The sequence below is a fragment of the Macaca mulatta genome, chromosome 1 (genome assembly GCF_049350105.2).
Source record: "Macaca mulatta isolate MMU2019108-1 chromosome 1, T2T-MMU8v2.0, whole genome shotgun sequence".
NCBI lineage: Eukaryota > Metazoa > Chordata > Mammalia > Primates > Cercopithecidae > Macaca > Macaca mulatta.
The window spans coordinates 66794868-66817632 of NC_133406.1; positions in this window are offsets into that span (position 1 = coordinate 66794868).

The window sequence follows — 22765 nt, forward strand, 5'->3', positions numbered from 1 at the left end:
AAGACCAGGGGATAGCCTGGCAATGATGCTCAATGAATTTTTAAAAATCAATTTTTTATCAGCAGATGAATATTAACAGGGCTGTAAAATGATACCATTTTAAGCAAAGACATTACTGATTTCCTTTAATTTTGCTATAATAGACTCATTGATACCATCTACCCCTACCAAGGGGTACTGTTTACTGCAGCCTGGCTCTTCATTTTGAAAAACGGGACATTTAGAAGCCATCTTGAACAGGTCTGTTCTGTCCACACACATATACTTAGAGCTTTGGGTGCATTTAAATTGCTTTTTGCAGTAGTTGAAGGGATCAATAGCTCTTAGACTCTATAAGAGACGAATAATATACAAGATGGACATTTTAAGCTCTTTAGAAAATATATTCATGAGGTTGTCCAGTTTCCCCTGGTACCCAACTTTGCTGGAGACATTTATTAATGTTTTTGTAGCAAACAGGAGGCAGAGTTCTCCAAAGGCTCTCATCTCTGTGCTTCCAGAAAATATTGACTTTTTTTTTTTTTTACAAGAATCGTTGGGGAGGGGGGTAAAAAACTGTTCAAAGCAAAAGCAAAATCTTACAAAAGAATAACTTAGCTTAAAGCTGGCTTGACAAAGTAATTCTATCTAAATAGCTTTGTGCCACTTGATAGAGACAATATCTCCTGATTTTTCCTTTGAACAATTTCATAGTCTTCATGAGAGGCATGCTTTGAGAATATTATGTTCTTCATGGTAATGTAGGACTTTCTACTGAATCTTCCGACAAGAGAGAGAAGACAGTTTTACATTACTATGGATTTGGAAAGCAATTTTAAATTCCAATTAATTAGGGTTAATTAATTAGACATTTGGTAAAAACACTCTGAGATGCCAGGCTGAGGAGAAAAAAGTAACTGCTTCGTGATGGCTGTTTTAAAGAAAAGGCTGGAATCCATTAGAAAGCTCAGTCTGACTCAGAGAGGCCTGGAAGTACTAGGGGTACATGACTGAATTGGAGAGAAATCAGATACTAGAATTTCTTCCTCCACAAAAGGAAAAAAAATAATTATACTGACTATTTTGTTAAATGTATGTTTTATAAGACTTCAGACAATAGAAGACTATGTCTGGGCAAGCTGGCTGTGACAGTGGTCAGAGGAAGGGGTGCCCAGGTATCCACTTAGCTGTGCACATTAGAGACATCTAGGTGCCGAGCCCCATGTAAGGCTGGGGAGATCACAGTGGGAGAAATAAGCCTCTTCACGTTGTTTTCAGTCCTGAGCTGATACTGCAACCAGTGGCTCACACAGTCCACAAAAGAATGATTTTTTTGGCCGGGCGCGGTGGCTCAAGCCTGTAATCCCAGCACTTTGGGAGGCCGAGGCGGGCGGATCACGAGGTCAGGAGATCGAGACCATCCTGGCTAACACGGTGAAACCCCGTCTCTACTAAAAATACAAAAAGAAATTAGCCGGGCGTGGTGGCGGGCGCCTGTAGTCCCAGCTACTCCGGAGGCTGAGGCAGGAGAATGGCGTGAACCCGGGAGGCGGAGCTTGCAGTGAGCTGAGATCCGGCCACTGCACTCCAGTCTGGGCGACAGAGCGAGACTCCGTCTCAAAAAAAAAAAAAAAAAAAAAAAAAAAAATGATTTTTTTGTCTACAAAGTGTTTTTGTAATTAGTTGTTAATGTTTAGAAATAAGGAAGCTTCACATAGAAATCCAGATATTTAGCTTGTCTTGAAAAATTATTACATATGACAACACTAGACAGTATTCCTGAATCTCCTGTAGCTCAGCAGTGACATTCCCTTTAAATCAATCATGCATGCTCCAGTGCCCCAGCCCCTTTACTCATATATTACCCGCCATCCCTCCTGTAGGCACTGACTTTGTCATAGTCATTGTAGACACACACAGAGAATGGGCAAATGCATGTGTCCATTGCACCGAGCGAGGATGGAGTGAGACTTGTGCCTGAACACTTGGAAATCCTGGCTAAACCATTGTGGCTGTTTTTTTATTCCCTGCATATTTTTGCATTCCCCACATTCATTTGGTCTTCTTTGACATTGTTTCAGTACTACTGAAGTCCTTCTTTTTCCTCAAGAATCCCCTATCCCTATAAAATCCTTTCCAATCACCACCTATTATTGGTAATAACAGGCTACCTAGGGTGCTTCTTGGCTCTAACCCTGGAAGCTCTAACCATCTTGAACAGGGGACGATACTTCCTGACCCACATATACACCTGTGTTAAGCAGTGGTCACAGGAAGGGAGGCTGAGTAGTGGTGTCTAACTTTCCAGCAAGTCTGCTGCTCTTTGCCTAGCTGGTAATTCTTGCCCAGAAAGCTTCAGTTAAATGCCAGCTTCCTGGAGAATCCATCCATGATCACCTGCTCAAGCCCCTTCTCAGTTTCCCACTATCACATATCCTTAACATACTGGTTTCATAGCACTCGATACAAAATAGAATTGGGTTGTTTGTTTGTTTTTTCATTATTTTTAAAGGCTTTCTACCCATCAAGAATGTGAGCTCGTAAGGGAAGAGAGCATATTTGTCTTGCTCCTCATTATATCTCCATGCATGGTGTAATGCCTGATATACAGAGATCACTTAATATTTGCTAAACTAGGTGGCTGAGATGGCCAACTAGAAGGAGCTAGTGTGTGTGGCTCTCATGGAGAGGAACAGAAGGGGTGAGTAAATACAGCACCTTCAACTAAAACATCCAGGAACAGGCATTAGGGCTAATCAAGGAAGCAACTCAACCCACAGAGAACGGGGAAAAAGGAGGCAGGATGACAGCCCACCCAGGAGAGACAGGGAGCCAAGGGAACCTCCCCCAACCCAGGGAAGCAATGAGTAAACATGTGACCTTGGGAATCTATGCTTCTCCCACAAATTTTTGCAACTTTCAGGTCAGGAAACCCATTCCACCAGGGCCTTCAGTCTGACACACAGAGTTCCATGGAGCCTCAGCAGAGCAGCTGCTCAGGCACACACAGAGGCCTGGGAGCTTTAGATACTCAGGCTCTTCAGGCTTCCTGGCAAAAGCAGCTGCAACTCTGGCAAAGCAGGAGGTTAGATCCCGGTACATATCCCTGGGAAGAGGCTGAATCCAGGGGGCCGAGCAGCGACAGTGTACAGGCCCTACTTCCATGGCACCTCACAGGATAAGATCCACTTGCTTGGAATTCCAGTCAGCCACAGTAGCAGCATTGTGCCTCCCTGATAGGGAGCTCCCAGGGAGAAAAGTGGGCTGTCATCTTTACTGTTTGGGCAACTTAACTGTTCCAGCCTTTGGGCTTTGGAGTGTCTGAGGTGACCAGGGTCTGAAGTGGACCCCCAGAACAGCACATCTGCTCTAAGAAAATGTGGCCAGACTACTTTTATAAGCAGACCCCCAATCCCATTCCTCCTCACTGAGCAAGATCTCCCAACCAGGGTCTCCAGCCACCTTCTACAGATGCATTCAGGCCAGCAGCAGCTCCATACCTCCCTGGGACCAAGATCCCAGAGGGAGGGGCAGGCTGCTATCTCTGCTGTTTTGCAGCCTTCACTGGTGATACCTCCAGGTCCTGGAAAATCTGAGGCGACTAAGGACTGGAGCGAACCCCCAGCATACTGAAACAGTCCTGTAGAAAAGTGGCCAGACTGTTAGATGGGTACTCGTTCCCCTATCTCCTTCACAGGTCCTCCGGGCCTGGGCCTCCAGCCACCTCCCACCTAATGAAACAGTAGCAACTTGGCAACTCTCTGGACAGAGCCTCCAGGGGCAACTGAAAGCCTCTCTGCTACTGCCTCTGCAATGGAATTTTCCTTGCCACCCTTGGACTAACAAAGGAGCAAAGACCCTAAGTGCTTTATCTGCACCTCCAATAAGCTGTAGTCTACCCAAGGAGAGGAGGCTAGTCTATCTCCCATGGGCACACACACCTTCCACTGCTCATCACTAGACAGGGAACCCCTGGCTTGGGCCCACAGCACAGACCCTTCATCCTGGGTTGATTGCACTGAGCAACTGCTCACATGCATCTCTCTGGGGTGGAGCCCTTGGGCGACAAACAGAGTGATAGGGCAGCAAGCCAGCTGATATGCAGCCCGGAGGGCTTAGTATGGGGGCATCTGTAGTGGAGCATGGCCAGGAATGGCCATCCCCCTAGGCTTGACTCGCTCCCATAAGAGACTTTAGCCACAGGGGAGCTGTTGGGCCTGATCTCTGCAGGACAGTCTTGCACATCAGACAGAGTTGGTTCGACCTGAGCATTCCTTGGTCTGCTGGCCTCTCCTTGGGCCCTAGCCTTGCCACACCTGCTTACAGGGCAGTCTTGGATTCCCTGCAGGCCCATGCCATAGCTTCTGCACTGCTGGACCAGCCTGACCAGTAGAGAGCTCCAGCGAGGTGGCCCCTATGGCCACACACCAGACTGCACATTCCTTTCCTGAGCCCATGGCAACAACCCACATCACTTTCCTGGTGCATGTCTGCACAACCAGGTTTTGCTTTACTTGCCTTAGCAGCACGCAGGAATGCAATATGGCCTCCTACCCCCACTGACTGCCATTGCAGATAGAACCTTGGCAAGCTCAGAGCCAGCAAGCCCCACCCCTGCCAGCACTCCACCCCTGCAATAACACTGCATAGAGAACAGGTAATGTTTTCACACCTTAAGTGATCACTCCTGTTTGTGGGGCAAAGAGAAGGCACCTAGACCTGCACTGGGCAGCACTCTGCCCCAAACCACCACCACCCACTACCTCCAATGCAACAGCACACAGAATCTTCAGCAGGGCCCCCCACCCGTCGTCTTTCCCCCACTCCCCAGCTTCCTTTCTTCTGCCACTGTGGTGAATGCCCACAGAAAGGCAGGCACCCTGGCATCTGCTAACACTCTGCTGCAGCTGCCACACTTTGGTCCCCCCACAGCAGTGGACTCCAAGTCTTGTGCCAGAGAACAAAGTCAGGGCCTGATACAAGTCTCCTAGAGTTAGAACATGCAGTCCTGGTGCTGAGAGCTGAACACTGGGCCCTTAAAATCTCCCAGAAATGAATCCGTTAGGCTGAATCCACCTTATTCCACAATCAAGCCCTAAAGGTCATCAAATAGGATAAAATAAAATAAAAAAATTCAAAAGTCAACAAAAACTCAAAGATTGAAGGTAGATAAATAAGTGCACAAAGATGAGAAAGAATCAAACAAGAACACTAAAAACTCAAAAAGTCAGAGTGACTTTGTTTCACCACATCACCTCTCCAGCAAGGGTTCAGAACCAGACTGAGGCTGAGATGGTTAAAATGACAGAAGTAGAACTTAGAATATGGATGAGAATGAAGTTCTTTGAGCTATAGGAGTACATTGTCATTCAATGCAAGGAAGCTAAAAATCATGATTAAAACATTGCAGGAACTGACAGACAAAATTCCCAGTACAGAGAACGTAACCAACCTGATAGAGCTGAAAAACACACTACAAGAATTTCCTAATGCAATCACAAGTATTAATAGTAGAATAGATCAAGTGTAGGAAAGAATCTCAGAGCTTGAAGACTGGTTTTCTGAAATAAGACAGGCAGACAAGAGCAGATAAAAAAGGATGAAAATGAATGAATGAAACCTCCAAGAAATATGGGATTATGTAAAGAAACTAAATCTATAACTGATTGGTGTACCTGAAAGAGATGAGGAGAATGGAACCAACTTGGAAAACATATTTCTGAATATCATCCATTAGAACTTCCCCAATCTAGCTGGAGAGGCCAACATTCAAATTCAGGAAATGGAAAGAACCCTAGTAAAGTACTCTACAAGATCATCCCCAAGACATATAATCATCAGAATCTCCAAGGTCAAAATGAAAGAAAAAATGTTAAAGGCAGCTAGAGAGAAAGTCCAGGTCACTGACAAAGGGAAACCCATCAGAATAGTAGCAAAACTCTCAGCTGAAATCTTACAAGCCAGAAGAGATTGGAGGCCAATATTCAACATTATTAAAGAAATTCCAACCTAGAATTTCATATCTGGCCAAACTAAGCTTCACAAGCAAAAGAGAAACAAGGTCTTTTTAAAAATTTTATTTATTTATTTATTTATTTATTTATTTATTTATTTATTTATTTTTGAGACCAAGGCTCACTCTGTTGCCCAGGCTGGAGTGCAATGGTGTGATCTCGGCTCACTGCAACCTCCACCTCCTGGGTTCAAGTGATTTTCCTACCTCTTCCTCCCGAATAGCTGGGATTACAGGCATGCACCACCACACTTGGCTAATTTTTGTATTTTTAGTAGAGATGGGGCTTCACCATGTTGGCCCGGCTAGTCTCGAACTCCTGGCCTCAGGTGATCCACCTACCTCAGCCTCCCAAAGTGCTGGGATTACAAGCATGAGCCACCACATCTGGCCCAAGATCGTTTTTAGACAAGCAAATGCTGAGTGAATTTGTTACCACCAGACCTGCCTCACAAGAACTCCTGCAGAAAGTACTAAATTTGGAAAGGAAAAACTGTTACCAGCCACTACAAAAACACACTGAAGTACACAGACCAGTGACACTATAAAGCAACCACATAAACAAATCTGCAAAATAACCAGCTAACATCATGATGACAGCATCAAATCCACATGTATCAATACTGACCTTAAATGTAAATGGGCTAAGTGCTCCAATGAAAAGGCACAGAGTGACAAACTGGATGAAGAACCCAGGCCCCCATCAGTATGCTGCCTTCAAGAGACCCATCTCGCATGCAATGACACACTTAGGCTCAAAATAAAGGGATAAAGGAAAATCTACCAAGCAAATGGAAAACACAAAAAAGCAGGGGTTACAATACTAGCTTCTGACAAAACAGATGTTCAACCAACAAAGATCAAAAAAAGACAAAGAAGGGCATTACATAAGGGAAAGGGTTAAATTCAACACATTCTAACCATCCTAAATATATATGCACCCAACACAGGAGCGCCCACATTCATAAAGCAAGTGCTTAGAGACCTTCACAGAGACATAGACTTCCACACAATAATAGCGGGAGACTTTAATACCCACTGACAATATTAGACAGATCATTAAGACAGAAAATTAACAAAGATATTCAGAACTTGAACTCAGCACTGGATCAAATGGACCTGATAGATATCTATAGAACTCTACCCCAAAACAACAGAATATACATTCTTCTCATCACTACAAGGCACATACTCTAAAACATCACATAATTGGAAGTAAAACACTCCTCAGCAAATGCAAAAGAACTGAAATTGTAATAGTCTCTCAGATCACAGTGCAAATTATAAATCAAGACTAAGAAATTCACTCAAAATCATAAAATTACTTGGAAATTGAATAACCTGCTCCTGAATGACTTTTGAGTAAATAATGAAATTAAGGCAGAAATCAAGAAGCTTTTGAAACTAATGAGAACAAAGATACAACATAGCAGAATCTCTGGGACACAGCTAAGTCCCTGTTAACAGAAAAATATATAGCACTAAATGCCCACATCAAAAAGTTAGAAATATTTCAAGTAAACAGCCTAACATCCCAACTGAAAGAACTAGAGAACCAAGAATAAATCTCAAAGGTAGCAGAATAAATAACCAGAATTATAGCTGAACTGAAGGAGATGGAGACATGAAAAACCATTCAAAAGAACAACTAATCCAGAAGCTAGTTTTGTTGTTGTTGTTTTGTTTTTTTTGTTTTGTTTTGTTTTTTGTTTTTTTTTTGTTGTTGTTTTTAATGAGGTAGATGGCTGGGTGCAGTGGCTCACACTTGTAATCCCAGCAGTTTGGGATGCCGAGGCAGGCAGATCATGAGGTCAGGAGTTTGAGACCAGCCTGGCCAACACAGTGAAACCCCGTCTTTACTAAAAATACAAAAATTAGCTGGGCGTGGAGGCAGACACCTGTAATCCCAGCTACTTGGGAGACTGAGGCAGGAGAGTCACTTGAACCTGGGAGGTGGAGGTTGCAGTGAGCCAAGATCATGCCACTATAGTCCAGCCTGGGCGACAGAGCTAGACTCCATCAAAAAAAAAAAAAAAAAAAAAAAAAGGAAGCAGATAGACCACCAGCTGGACTAATGAGGAAAAGAGAGAAGATTCTAATAAACACAATCAGAAACAACAAGAGAGATATTACCACTGATCCCAAATAAATACAAACAGCCATCAGAGACTATTATGAACATCTCTATGCATATAAACTAGAAAATCTAGAAGAAATCCCTAGACACATACACCCCCTCAAGACTGAACGAGAAATAAATTGAATCCCTGAACAGACCAATAATGAGCTCTGAAATTGAGGCAGTAATAAATAGCCTATCAACCAAAAAAGCCCAGGACCAGACAGATTGACAGGTGAATTCTACCAGATGTACAAATAAAAGCTTATACCATTCCTACTGAAATTATTCCAAAAAGAAAAATTGAGGAACAGGGACTCTCTGTAACTCATTCTATGAGCTAGCATCATCCTGGCACCAAAACCTGACAGAGATACAAAAAAAAAAAAAAAGAAAAGAAAAGAAAACTTCAGGCCAATATCCTTGATAAACATCTGTGCAAAAATCCTCAACACAATACTGGCAAACCAAATCCAGCAGCACATCAAAAAGTTTATTCACCACAATCAAGTAGGCTTTATCCCTGGGATGCAAGGTAGGTTCAACATACACAAATCAATAAATGTGATTTATCACATAAAGAGAATTAAGGACAAAACCCACATGATTATCTCAATAGATGCAAAAAATGCTTTTCATAAAATTTAACACGCATTCATGTTAAAAAAAAAAAACTCTCAAAACACTAGGTATTGAAGGAACATACCTTAAAATAATAAGCCATATATGACAAACCCCTAACCAACATCACACTGAATATGCAAAAGCTGGAAGTATTCCCCTTGAAAACCTGCACATGACAAGGATGCCCTCTCTCACCAATCCTATTCAACATAATATTGGAAGTCCTAGCCAAAGCAATCAGGCAACAGAAAGAAATAAAGGGCATCCAAATAGGAAGAGAGGAAGTCAAATTATCCCTATTTAAAGATGACATAATTTTATGTCTAGAAAACCCCATAGTCTTGGCCCAAAATCTCCTTCAGCCAATAAACAATGTCAGCAAACTTCAGGGCACAAAATCAATGTATAAAAATCACTAGCACTCCTATATACCAACAACAGCCAAGCTGAGAGTCAAATCAGGAAGGCAATCCCATTCACAACTGCTATAAAAAAAATAAAATACCTAGGAACACAGCTATCCAGGGAGGTGACAAGTCTCTATAATGAGAATTACAAAACACTGCTCAAAGAAATCAGAGAAGACACAAACAAATGAAGAACATCTCATGCTCATGAACAGGAATAATCAATATTATTAAAATGGTCAACTGCCCAAAGCAATTTACAGACTTGTTGCTATTCCTACCAAAACTATCAACAACATTCTTCACAGAACTAGAAAAACTGTTTTGAATTCATATGGAACCAAAAAGAACCTGAACAGCCAAGGCAATCCTAAGCAAAAACAGCAAAGCTGGAGGCATCATGCTACCCAACTTCAAACTATACTACAGAGCCACAGCAACCAAATTAGCATCATAGTGGTATGAAAATAGACACATAGACCAATGGAAAAGAATAGAGAACCCAAAAATAAGGTCACACACCTACAACTATCTACTCTTCCACAAACCTAACTAAAACAAGCAATGGGAAAAGTATTCCCTGTACGATAAATAGTTCTGGGATAACTGGCTAGCTATATGCAGAATATTAAAACTAGACCTCTTTCTTACACCATATAAAAGATCACCTCAAGATGGATTAAAAACTTAAATGTAAAACAAAAATGTAAGTATAAAATCCAAAACTATAAAAACCCTGGAAGACAAATGAGGCAACACCATTCGGGACATGGGCAGAGGAAACCATTTCATGCTGAAGGTGCCGAAAGCAATTGCAACAGAAGCAAAAATTTGATAAATGGAATCTAATTAAACTTAGGAGTTTCTGCACAGTAAAAGAAATTATCAACAGAATAAACAGACAACCTACAGAACGGGAGAAAGTTTTGTAAACTATATATCCAACAAAGGTCTGATATCCAGCATCTGTAAAGAACTTACACAAATTTACAAGAAAAAAACAAGCATCCCCATAAATAAAGTGGGCAAAGGACATGAACAGACACTTCTCAAAAGAAGACATTCATGCACCAAAAGCTCAACATCAGTGATCATTAGAGAAATTCAAATCAAAACCACAATGAGATATCATTTCACATCAGTCAGAATGGCTATTGTTAAAAAGTCAAAAAATAACAGATGCTGGGAAGGTTTGTGGAGGGAAAGAAATGTCTATACACTGTTTGTAAAGTGTAAATTAGTTCAACCATTGTGGAAGACAGTATGGTGGTTCCTCAAAGACCTAAAGACAGAAATACCATTGAACTCAGCAATTCCATTACTGGGTATATACCCAAAGAAATAGAACTTCTATTCTATAAGTTCTATTATAAAGACATACCCACATGTATGTTCATTGCAGCACTATTCACAATACCAAAGATATGGAATCAATCTAAATGACCATCAATGATAGACTGGATAAAGAAAATATGGTACATATATTCCATGGAATACTATGCAGCCATAAAAAAAAGAAATCATGTCTTTTGTGGGGACATAGATGGAGCTGGAGGCCATTATTCTTAGCAAACTTATGCAGGAACAGAAACCCAAATACCACATGTTCTCACATATAAGTGGGAGCTAAATGATGAGAACACATGGATACATAAAGGGGAACAACACATACTGGGGCCTATCTGCAGGTGGAAGGTGGATGGACAGAGATCAGAAAAAGTAACTAATAATAGATACTAGGTTTAATATCTGGGTGATGAAACAATCTACAACAAATCCCCATGACACAAATTTACCTGTGTAACAAACCTGTACATGTACCCCTGAACTTAAAAGTTTAAAAAGTTGCTGAATTAGTAAATAAAACTGTAAAATATTACAAATGTGAAAGACTCTTCTAGCAATGACGGGGAAAGTTGAAGAATGCCTGTGGTTTACATATTAACCCTTAGGAATTAAATGCAAACTGAAGTGTATCTGAACCATTTCATTCCTAAGAAAATAATACTCCAAACCTAAGTCAGGGTCACAGTTGGGGCTACTCAAACATGTCCTTGCCCTGGCCTGCTTGTCATGAAGGATGCGCTTAGGCCAGGTGCGGAGGCTCACGCCTGTAATCCCAGCACTTTGGGAGGCCAAGGCAGGCAGGTCACCTGAGCCCAGGAGTTTAAGACTGGCCTAGGCAACATGGCAAGACCTGGTCTCTATGAAAAAATACAAAAATTAGTTGGGCATAGTGGTGCATGCCTCTGGTTCCAGCTACTCAGAAGGCTGAGGTGGGAGAATCACCTGAGTCATGATCGTGCATTGCACTCCAACCTGGGTGACAGAGCAAGACTCCGTCTCAAAAATAATAATAATAATAATAATAATAATAATAATAATAATAATAATAAAGGATGCACTTTTCCTAAGGCAGCTGCAAATATTAAGAGGCTCTGCCCAGAAAATACCAACTATGAAAACACCAGCTCACTGGTTTAAATGATCATTCCCAGCCTGCACCCATTATTTTTCCTGCAATGCCTGCTTTGGGATCACCTTGTGAGTCATGTAGAATGATACAAAGATTTGAAAAAGAAACCCCAATAAACAGAACCTTTAAATAATAGATTTTCTTCCTTGGACCCAGCTTGTGCAGGAGCCACATAGGACTTTCTTACCACCCTCTGTACTATACTGGAAACATGGTGAGAAGTTTGGGCTGCTGTCTTGTGGTAATAGATCAAAGAAATGAACCAGCCACACACTGTCCAAAAATAATCATACTTCTCTTTACCCAGCTAAGAAGGAAGAGAAAGAAGAGAAATTGTGAGCTTTGCCAATTGTATATTTTTCCTCCAAGAAAGATTTCCTTCGAGTCGTTCTAGACCAAAAGCTATTACCACTTCTTTTTAAAGTTCTAGAGAAGCCGTAAAATACCTTGATATTTTATTCCCTTCATTGTCAGAGATTATCTCTTCCCCAAATACTTTAAGATCTGAAGTAGAAATCTGCAACATTTCTTCCAATTCAGTGTGCATTTCTGGATGCTGTTGTTCTGGTGCTAGCAACCAACATGCTTACATATAAAATTATACGAACTGCTAATATCCAAAGGAATACAAAGCCTTATCAATAGGCAGCTGCAGAACTCTGGCTTCCTGTGTCAATCTAGAGAGCTGTACCGGGGGGAGAAAGCAAGAGCACCTGAGGTGTCAGAGCACCTGCTTCTACCCAACACCTAGGGCTTTCTTGAACAGGCAAAAATGGGAGAACACAGGAGAGAAGCCAACGCAAGGCTGTAAAAGAGAGAGATTTATAACTGCTTCTTGGAGCTGAAGATTCCATGAAAGTTCCCTGCTGTGCAAAGACAACCCCTAAGTAAAAGGGGAGGATTCAGCCATTGCAGACATCAGACAAAGAAGCCAGCCCTCCTTGTGGGTGAAGACAGAGCTCCACTTGGGTCTCATTATCTCCTTCCTGCCTTTAAAGCCCCCTTCTCTTTGATGCCATCCCATTGGCCCAAAGGCAAGCTAGAACAAAAGATTACCTTCCAGAAAGGACAATTTTTAAAAATTAAGTGCTAATTAGAGTCTCTCCTATTCTTCCAGAAAAATCTGTTTTTTTTATTTCTTGGGCATAGGTTGTATACTTCCTCAAAAACAAAAGAATGCTTGCCTCTAAAATTGCCACCAAAATTCAATATCTCTAGACCCTCCATCACCTGTTAGACACATACAATAGAAGAAATGATTCTTTAAGAGGATTCTTGCCCTGCAGGCAAGTCAGCAAATGCATGCAACTGGCAGATATGCAGCAACATACACTGTTGGGGATTTAGGGGCTATTCAACATGCCTCTATCTCTAAAACACTTATAATCTAATGACTGTACAAATTAAACAAATAAAATATCAATGCAAGGAGTAGCACATGGCTGTTTCAAAAGGGATGAGACAAGTCGTATAAACATAAGCACTATGGAGATTGGAGCGGGAGAGAAATTAGGTTTGGAATGGCAAGAAAGGCTACATCAAAAAGAGTGTGGAGCTGGTCATTAAAGGATGGAGAGGATTTATACAAGTTTACAGTGCAAGAAAGTACAGCCAGGGGATGGCATTCTACGGATGAGACGTGGGAGTGGGAACAGTATAGGCAGTTAAAGTAAAGACAGGCAGTGCACCCAAGCTGTGGATTCTGCCTCTTGTGGAGTGTGCCCAGGAGGCTCTCATCTGCACGCTTATTACCAGCCCCTAAAGTACTCCATTATTTTATTAGTTCCCCACATAAATTATTTATCTAAGAGATTGCTGATACTGACCAGCTCTGATAAGTAATGTCTTCTTTGGGAAATGCTGCTGGAGGGACTAGAGTCTCCTACGACTGCCAAAACATTGAAAATCAATTTTAATTCCGTGTGTGTGTGTATGTGTGAACGTCTTAGAGAATGGGGGTTGTTCAGATGGTGGCTGCCCTTTCTAGTGGGTCTCCATCAGATCTCCAAATTAAATTTCTGGGGGCAACGTCAAATAAGTCGCCTGGGGATGCAACTCCTGGTGGTGTTTGTTATAAAGCTACTCATAATCACTTGACTGGGAGCAGCACATTAAAAGGTTGCCTCATTTTATCTCCAATATGCTTCCTTTGAAAAAAGTCACCTTGCAGCCACATTTGGAGAACAATTTGTTAGTGTATTTACCTTCTCCTCGTCATTCAGGCTGAGCTTAGCAGTCAGAAGGAGAGCATCACTTTTCAGTCTGTTTCTAAAAGCTCATAAAAGCTGTCCACAACTGCTTTTGCTTCCTTTACCAGCAAATGCCTCCCTTTACAACTCAGCTGCCAGTGTTTTCTTCGGTGCTCTATGGGGCTGCCCTGCTTGTTAATGACGGCAACAAATAATTACAAATAACACGCCCTTTTCAGGAAACCTGAGCTGTAAACAGTAAAAATGTACAAAGCAGATACGTAGCCTGACCTGGGGAGAGTAGACATTAAATGAAGTGGAACGGTGGCTTGATTCACTTCACAAAATATTCTTCCATGTATGTGGCAGGCTTCCTTTGTGCCCTTTCAAATCTGACTCAACTTACAAAATTAAACAGAAGTCACATTTTCCTCTATCAAGGTAGAGATAACATATAGTTTTCACAAATCTAACAGCAGGCTTTGCCTGTGGAAGAGCAATTAATGTCAACATAGGTGACATACCATTTGACCATGTTGGGTATCCGGAGCCTTCAGCATCCTGGTCTCAAATATATATATATATAATGTATATGTATATATACATACACATGGAGAAAAATGCAAGTAAGTTCACTGTGTATGTTCACCGTGTGCACTGCGACTGCCTCTGAACTGCATGGGTGAAGTACATGACCCATGAGGACTCTTACTGGAGCTGAGAACCCTCAGACCAAGGCAGCTGGACCACAAGGGAAAGGCCGCCAACTCCTGGACCTTTACTTCAGATCTGTCCGGGAATATATGTATATATACATATATACACATACATTATATAATAGAGATGAGATACATATGAGAGACATGGGAGATATATGAGAGACAGATAGGAGCGAGACACGAAAGAGGTAAGAGATTAGGAGAAGTGAAGGGGGTGACAGAAAGCCGGGGTAAGAAAGAAGTGAGATGTGAGAGAATGGGGTAACAAAAAGATGGGTGAGAAGTGAGGTGATAGGAGTGGAGGGGGTGATGGAGATGCAAGGGAGGCGTGAGACAAAGAGGTGGGTGAGAGGCGGATGATATATACACACATCTCCATGGTTTGGCAACGTATCTGGACAATTCTACAGACTTCTGCATTCCATTTGATTTCGTGCAGCACCCGCTACATACTGAGCATGAAAACACCTACAACACTTATAAAGCTTCCACCAGAAGCTATGTTTATAAAGCTGCCATCCTTTCTTTCTGGAATTTCCTGTACAGAGAGACACATTTGAACCCATATTTATGAGCTTGGACTATCTCCTGTGTTTTACAGACCACGTCATCATGGAGGTAACCTGAGATCTGCAGCGGACTTGCCTCTAATTCCAGGAGAGAGCTGAAGGAAAGGTCTAGGGGGTGGTGGCCTTTCCCTTTTGGTCCAGCTGCCTTGGTCTGAGAGTGCTCCGCTCCAGTAACAGTCCACATGGGCCATGTACTTCACCCATGCAGCTCAGAGGCAGCCACAGTGCACACGGTGAACATACACAGTGAACTTACTTGCGTTTTTCTCCGTGTGTACCTTGAAGTTATAAAAGACCACTCAGAATTACTTTTAGCTTCAACAGACACATTCACAAAGACATTAAGGGGCTGATCTCTCTCCTGCATAAGAAGTCCAGAGGGAGGCTGCCCTCTGGTGTGGGGGCCACCCACCCTGTGCTCCTGCACTGCCCCCTCAGTGGTCATCTGTCATCCGCATGGTCACAGGGAACCTCTACACCTCCCAGCTTCAGCTCTTAGAAGAGAGGAGAAGGACAGTGAGCAAGGAGAAAATGGAAGAGCCAAATGAACCTGTACCCCTTCCCAAGGCCTTTCCAGAAGTTTCATCCAGTGACTTCTGATATCTCACTGGCTGGAACTGTTTTATTCAGCCACCTCTATGTGCAAAGAGGGACTGGGAAATAACTAGACTCTCTGTTACCCAAAACAAAGTCAGGGTTATACTACAGAAAACAGAGAGAAGGGTTGTCAGGAAGACAAGCTACAGTATCAGCCACAAATGGCAAGAATCCTTTTCTTTCTTTAGACACAAACTACAGCATGAAAATTAACATATGTTCCATAGGCTACAAATGAGAAATAATCCCATTTCTTATAATGCCAACTAGAAACCTTCCTCCCTTGTTTTTATTCCGCTGGCCTTGCATATTTCTTACAGTTGGTGTTTACTGTGGCCAAACCTAATTCATTCATTTATGAAGCTATCTCAGGCACCAGCAGAAGTCATAAACTATTCATCTCTGGAATGTTTATATTTAAGAAGGTCACAGTATTGAGTGTATGTATACCCCAAGGCCTCCTCTCTCTGTTTGGGCCCCTTGTGGCCTAGGCCTGCTATTTTCCTTTAAACAGTGAAATGAGATGTACACAGCTCAAAATACATATTGGTGTTTTCCCACAAGCTCCAGAGAACTCCCAATAAAAGGCATGGATGCTCTCTGACTCTCATTTCTCCTCTCCATCTCTCTAGCCCTCCCCACCGATTTCCATCATCTGCAAGTATCTGGTGATTAAGACAAATTTACTCTTTGTCACAATTAAAACAAGCAAGCAAACAAACAAAACCTGAACATTTCTGGGATCTTAATGGGATCTTAACCTCAAAATGCAGAAGAGAGGAAATTTCAGCTCCTGGTTCTTCCATTCAGAAACCCCAAATAAGAAGGGAGATTAAAAGAGAGCAGTCCCAGCTTTTCAAGGCATAGTGGGCCTGGAACCCCTCTACAACACAACTCTTTGCTCATTTGCCCTTTGGAATGATCTCAGAGCTGAAATAGATACGGGCAGTCACGCACACAGGTGAGCGAGTTCCGACACTCGTCCTGCTGGAGATGGGCTTTGGAGTGAAGACTTCCATGCCCCAGAAACATTGATTTATTTTCCATGGAACTTTAATTTGAATTAAACCAGAGCAATCACTGATAAACATAACTGAACTTAATTTAATGTGAGGACAGTGACATTTAACAGTGACAAACGCAAGCACCCAAAGCCAGGGTCACCTCTGATTACTGCTTGCAGTTTCTAGCTCCATAAAGCATAGTCTAGTTCCTCCCACTTTTCACCCCACACTCAAAATCCCTTCAGGGGTCGCCTTCTCTCAGTAGATTTCGTTTTGTGGTAAGCCTGCCCCACCCAGCTCCCACGGCTGCCTGCTCCTCTGTAGCAGCTGGCTCTTGGTCCTCCCTGCCCGCTCTCCCTGAGGCCTTCACTTGCCTGTCAGCTCCCAAAGTCCTGCAATGCAGCCTTCCCTTTCTACACTGGTACTACCACTTGCAGGCCTCAAAGTCTTGGGGGCGGGGGGGGGTGTTAGGGAGGCAACTCTCCTCTTCACTGATAGAGGCCCACACAGTGCTTGGCTTGCATTCCACCCCATATTATTAACGTCATTAGCACAAAGGTTTGTGCTAGGAAACCATTTTACCGAAGGCTCACATGGATAACATCCGGGCAATGTCAGATATTCTGCATAGTACAGGTCTAGAGCTACCAACGCTGCAAGGCGCACATTGCTATCATTTGGATCTGCAAAGCCCGCAGCCAATTCTCAATCTAGTCCATTCTCCCTTCTATTCACAGCAAGGAACCCACTAGAACTCCACTCCATGGGACATCTTCCTCACCACTAGCCCTCATCACAGCACATCAGAACAATCTCTCTGGCCCCAGGGAGAATATGCTTTTACATGACTATGTGGTTTTACACAGACACACTTAACTTCCCCATTTTAGATGAGACCCAAGGCTATGGCTTTTATGACCAAAAAAACAAAACAAAACAAAACAACAACAACAACAAAACAAACCATTAAAGTGTGTTCCTAAACAAAAGAAACAAAAGAATACATTTTCCCCTGAGGTGAGGTAAATGCTGTGACTCCCCTAGAACAACAACAACAACAAAAAGCATCTATATTTAGTTCCTTATTTAATAGTAAGTTCCCTTTCACTGAATCTGCCTGGGAGCTGTGACTGCCTGTTCAGAGCTCCAGATTCTAATTCCAGTGCTGTCACAAGCTGTATGACTTGGGACAAAGGCTCCCATTTCTCTAGGTCTTAGTTTGGGGTGGAGTTGTGGGGAGATAAATGATCTCTAAGACTTCTAGCATTAAAATTCTAAAATTTCATTCAAGACTTGGTCATAATTGAGAAATCAAAAACATCAAGATTCACATGTCTCAAAAAATATTTCTGGCTTGGGAATAAGGCTAAATTTGCCTACGATTCCCCTCAGGCAGAAGGGCAGGATTAGAGGGTTGGAACACAATTGAATGCAAAGCTATTTCAGCAGCGCTGGGTTCCAGCTGAGAAGCCTAGCAAGCAGGCTTCTAATAGCCTCCACTGACCCCATGGAGAGCTGACTTTGCTCCCTGGGGGTGATATTGGAGAGCTGATGCCTTACAGGCAGCACAAGCAGGAATTTTATTATTATTGGTTTTGCAATTTGTTCGCATTTTGCTGTCATTTGCCTTAGTGGCCGTGGATCTCGACATTAAGATTTCGATTCCATTCCCCCCGGGCTTCTGTGTTTTATGGAGATCGCTAGTGTTTGCCGTCTTTATTGAAGTTGGTGTACAGCCCCTGGCTGCTGTGTTGAGCATAATCAAATGTCATTTATGAAGTCCTCCTGCCACTAGAGGACTGAGAGCTGTGTGCCCCATGCCTGAGCAACTTGAAGAGAGAGGAAACCACAGAAGCGGACTTTCAGGTGCTGATAAATTACGAGGCTGAGGCTTGATTATTTCTGACCCTGGCTTGCCTGTTGTAAGTTATAGGTCACTTAAGTCTGCTCCAATGAGTTTCTTCCAGCTGGGAGTGATCTCAGGTGCTGCCTGACAACTGAGCCATATTCCTCTTCCTATGTCTTCTGCCTAGAATAAGCAGGCCACGAGAGGCAACAAAAACAGAATGAGCGACGTGTAGATTCTGAACAGCTTTCTAATCCTGGCTCTGCCATTCTTTCACTGTGTAACCGTGACAAAGTCATTTCTCAGCCTCAGTTTACTTATCCATAGAGTTATATTTTGATTAAGTAATCACTGAGGATCATTTTATTCTAAATTGTTCTTTGTTGCTTTGATGTAATATTTCATCCCGGCTTCATTTTGGATGCACGACTCCTGACTTACGTGCATGCCCTTCTTTCTGAACCTCACTTTCTGATTATGTCACTGCAAATTCTGTCATTTTGGTATTTGATCTTGGAATGATTGTGACCTACTCAATAACTTTTCTTCCAAGCTCTTTTTCCTCTGATTTCTGACACTAACTGGAACTCCATTAATAACTGGAAATATATTACATGTACTCACTAAGATCACTAATGGCTTTCATGTTGCAAAATCCAGTGGACTCATTTTAGTTTCTTCTCTTACTTGATATCTCAACAGAAACCAATACAGCTAGCCACCCTTCTTTCTTGATAGATTTGCTTTGATAATGTCATAAGCTCCTGGTTTTTTTCTCAACCTCACTGGCTACTCCTCATTTATGCAACCTCTAAATAACAACTATCTGCCAACTCCCACGCTTATATCTGCAGGTCATACTTCTGAGTTCCAGATCCACACATACAATGTCTATTTAGCATCTCTGTTTAGATGTCCTACAGACTCCTCAAATTCATTGTGCACTGAACTAAACTCCTTATCTTTCCCCCACCTAAAATTGGCTTCTTCCTAGAGAGTTCAAGTAAATGGCATCTCGATTCACTCGTTAGCCCATGACAGTAACCTAAGAGTCATCCTTAACAACTCCCTTTCCTTCATCCAATTGAATGGTTTATACTTTCTAAATCTATCCCAAATAAACCATGTACTTCCATCTACCTCCATAATCATGCCCAGTCCACGGCACATTTCTTCCAGGTCACCACAAAGGTGTCCCTGCTTCTAGGATTACTCCTGGTCTTAATTCATTCTTTTTACAGTAATTTATGTGATCATTTCTAAATACAAATCTGCCCCCCTCACTGTCCTGTTTACGGTCCTTTATTGGCCTTCCATTGCTTTACAGGTTAAAGTCCAAAGCCTTCTATGTGACTTCCAAGGTGTTGCACGATGGGTGGATTCCTGTGGGAACACTGGCCTCTGGTCTTCTTCCAATTCTGCAAATTTTCTGTGCCATTTATAGCCTTGCAGATTTGAAAGATGACCTTCCCTCTCCTTGAAATACTCACAAATTTTCACCTGGGCAGCTTCACCTCCTACTGACTTTTCATTACAAATCTTCCATCTAAATCAAGTGTTCTCTCATTCTCCCCCGTAACACCTTATAATGTTTCTTCATACAATCATTGCTATTTTAAATTATACACAGGTGACCTTCAAACAACATACAGGTTTGGACACCAACCCCCCACACATAGTCAAAAATCTGCACATAACATTTAATTCCCCCAAAATTTAACTGGTAATAGCCTACTGTTGACCAGAAGACTTATCAATAACATAAACGGTCAATTAACACATATTTTGTATGTTATGTGCATTATATACTGTATTTTCTTTTTTTGAGATGGAGTATTGCCCTGTTGCCCAGGCTGGAGTGCAATGGTGCAATCTTGGCCCACTGCAATCCCTGCTTCCCAGGTTCAAGCAATTCTGGTGCCTCAGCCTCCCCAGTAGCTGGGATTACAGGTGCTTGCCACCACACCCGGCTAATTTTTTATATTTTTAGTAGAGACAGGGTTTTGCCTTGTTGGCCAGGCTGGTCTTGAACTCCTGGTCTCAAGCAATCTGCCTGCCTCAGCCTCCCAAAGTGCTGGGATTACAGGCATGAGCCACCAAACCCAACCTATACACTGTATTCTTACCATAAAGAAAGCTATGGAAAATGTTAAGAAATAGGAAGGAAGAGAAAATATATTTACTTCATTCATTGAATAAAAGTGGATAAATAAAGGTCTTCATTGTCTTCATGGTTGAGAAACCTGAGGAGGAGAAGCAAGATGAGGGGTTGGTCTTGTTGTCTCAGGAGTGGCAGAGATGAAAGAAAATCCACATATAAGTGGACCTGCAAAGTTCAAACCTGTGCTGTTCAAGGGTCAACTGTATTATTTTATTTGATTATTTAGTTAATATTACTCTCTATATTTAGACTATAAGCTCCCTGAAGGTAGTGCCTATGTGCGTTTTCTACTTCTCTCTACCTCTGATGCCTTTTTCTGAAGTTGTTACATATTAAAGAATCAATGTTGAATGAATTAACACATCCTAAATTCCGTTCATTCAATAGCTGCCTACTTGCTGTAACTCGGAACCTCTTGCCCTAGTTTTTGACATATTCGTTTAATTAACATCTTTGTAGCACAATATTAAACTAGAAGTTTGATCTAAGTTGCAATTATAATGAACACCAGGTTCAGGTACACAATCAAGATGCCAACTGTCAGAGGAAATGATAAGAACCAGTGTTATAATTCTTAGATATCCCCCCGTCTCTTTCTGTTCACATTAAGGATACAAGGGTTGAGAGAACGAAGATGAGGAGAATATTTGTGATGAGAATCTCTTTGGAAATAGTGGTGTTATGAGCATTCCCTCTTGTCCACCTAACTTCAAAAGAAGAGTCACATGGAAATAATCAGTGAGCCTCATATGTGTCCTTACAGTTAAATGGGGTTGGGGTACCTGCAGTGGGCTGATGTCTTATTGCCGTTCTGGGAATCTAGAAAACAGAAGATAAGCTGGCTAGCTGCACTGGTGGTAAAACAAAGAAGGGTTTCTTCTGTGTTGACATGCTCAAAGTTTGACTGATCAAAGGATACCAAAGAGAGTCACAATTAGGGGATTTAAAATGCTTTTTAAAATAGTTCACCTAAAGGGCACCTTAGGTTAAGGTCTTAACCTTAACAAAGAGAATCTGGAAGTAGACTGTTGATTTTTAAGGACTGAAGAAGAACAAAGTCAGATAGAGAAGCATATATCCAGATTAAGGAAATTCCAGAAGACAGAATATCTATGATAAGTTTCCAAAGAGCATACAAAAAAGTCTCATGATAGAGACAGACAGATGGAAACATCTCTCAGGTCAACATCTGTCATCTCAACAGTGCCTGTAAGCTAAAAACTTCTCTACTCCTCTTACATCTCCTTACATCCATACCACCTGCCATATTCTATAGTCCAGTTTAACCTGGGAGGGTCAGATAGAAAAAGAGAAGAAACCAACCACATCATGTTTCCCCAAGGCAGGAATCTCATCTGCAACATGCAGGAGAGAAAGTGAGAGAGTAAAATGTGACCTTTTGATGAAGCTGAAGTCTCTTGTTATTATTAATGTATAGGAATGGACATTTTTAATTTCCAAACTGAGTCTGTGTTTGCAATTTTAAGTAAACATAGACTTTTTCTTTCCTGAAACTGACCAGAAAAGTCAAGCTGTTTATCCTAGTTTGTATCCATGGAAAGTTAGGGCCACTACCACTGGGCAAGTGTAAAAGAGCAGTAGAAGATAAATATAAAAGTGCTTTGTGATCAAATCCCATGAGGCCTGACTATTCATAGTTACAGCAACATCTATAATGCTGTGAGTAAATAACCCTTTTGAAGAAATAAGAGACATTTTGTACTTTTGATAGACTCATGCTATTTGAAGTACATTAGGCTACTGCAGCAAAGAACCCTTCAAAATGTGTAATACAAACACATACACAAAATTATTTCTTGCTGGTTGGATGAACAGCTGGCAATTATTCAAGGACCCAGACTAATGGAGGCTATGCCATTTTCAAGATGTGGGTATTGTTCTTTATATATTCTCATTTCTGCCACCTTGAAGACACAATGAAGAAGACATGCATGGGAATTTTCAGAGGCCAAGCCTGGGAGTGGCACATGTCATTGCTGTGTCACCTTCCACTGGCTGGACTTCTATCACATAAATGTACCTACCAACAAGAGAGGCTAGC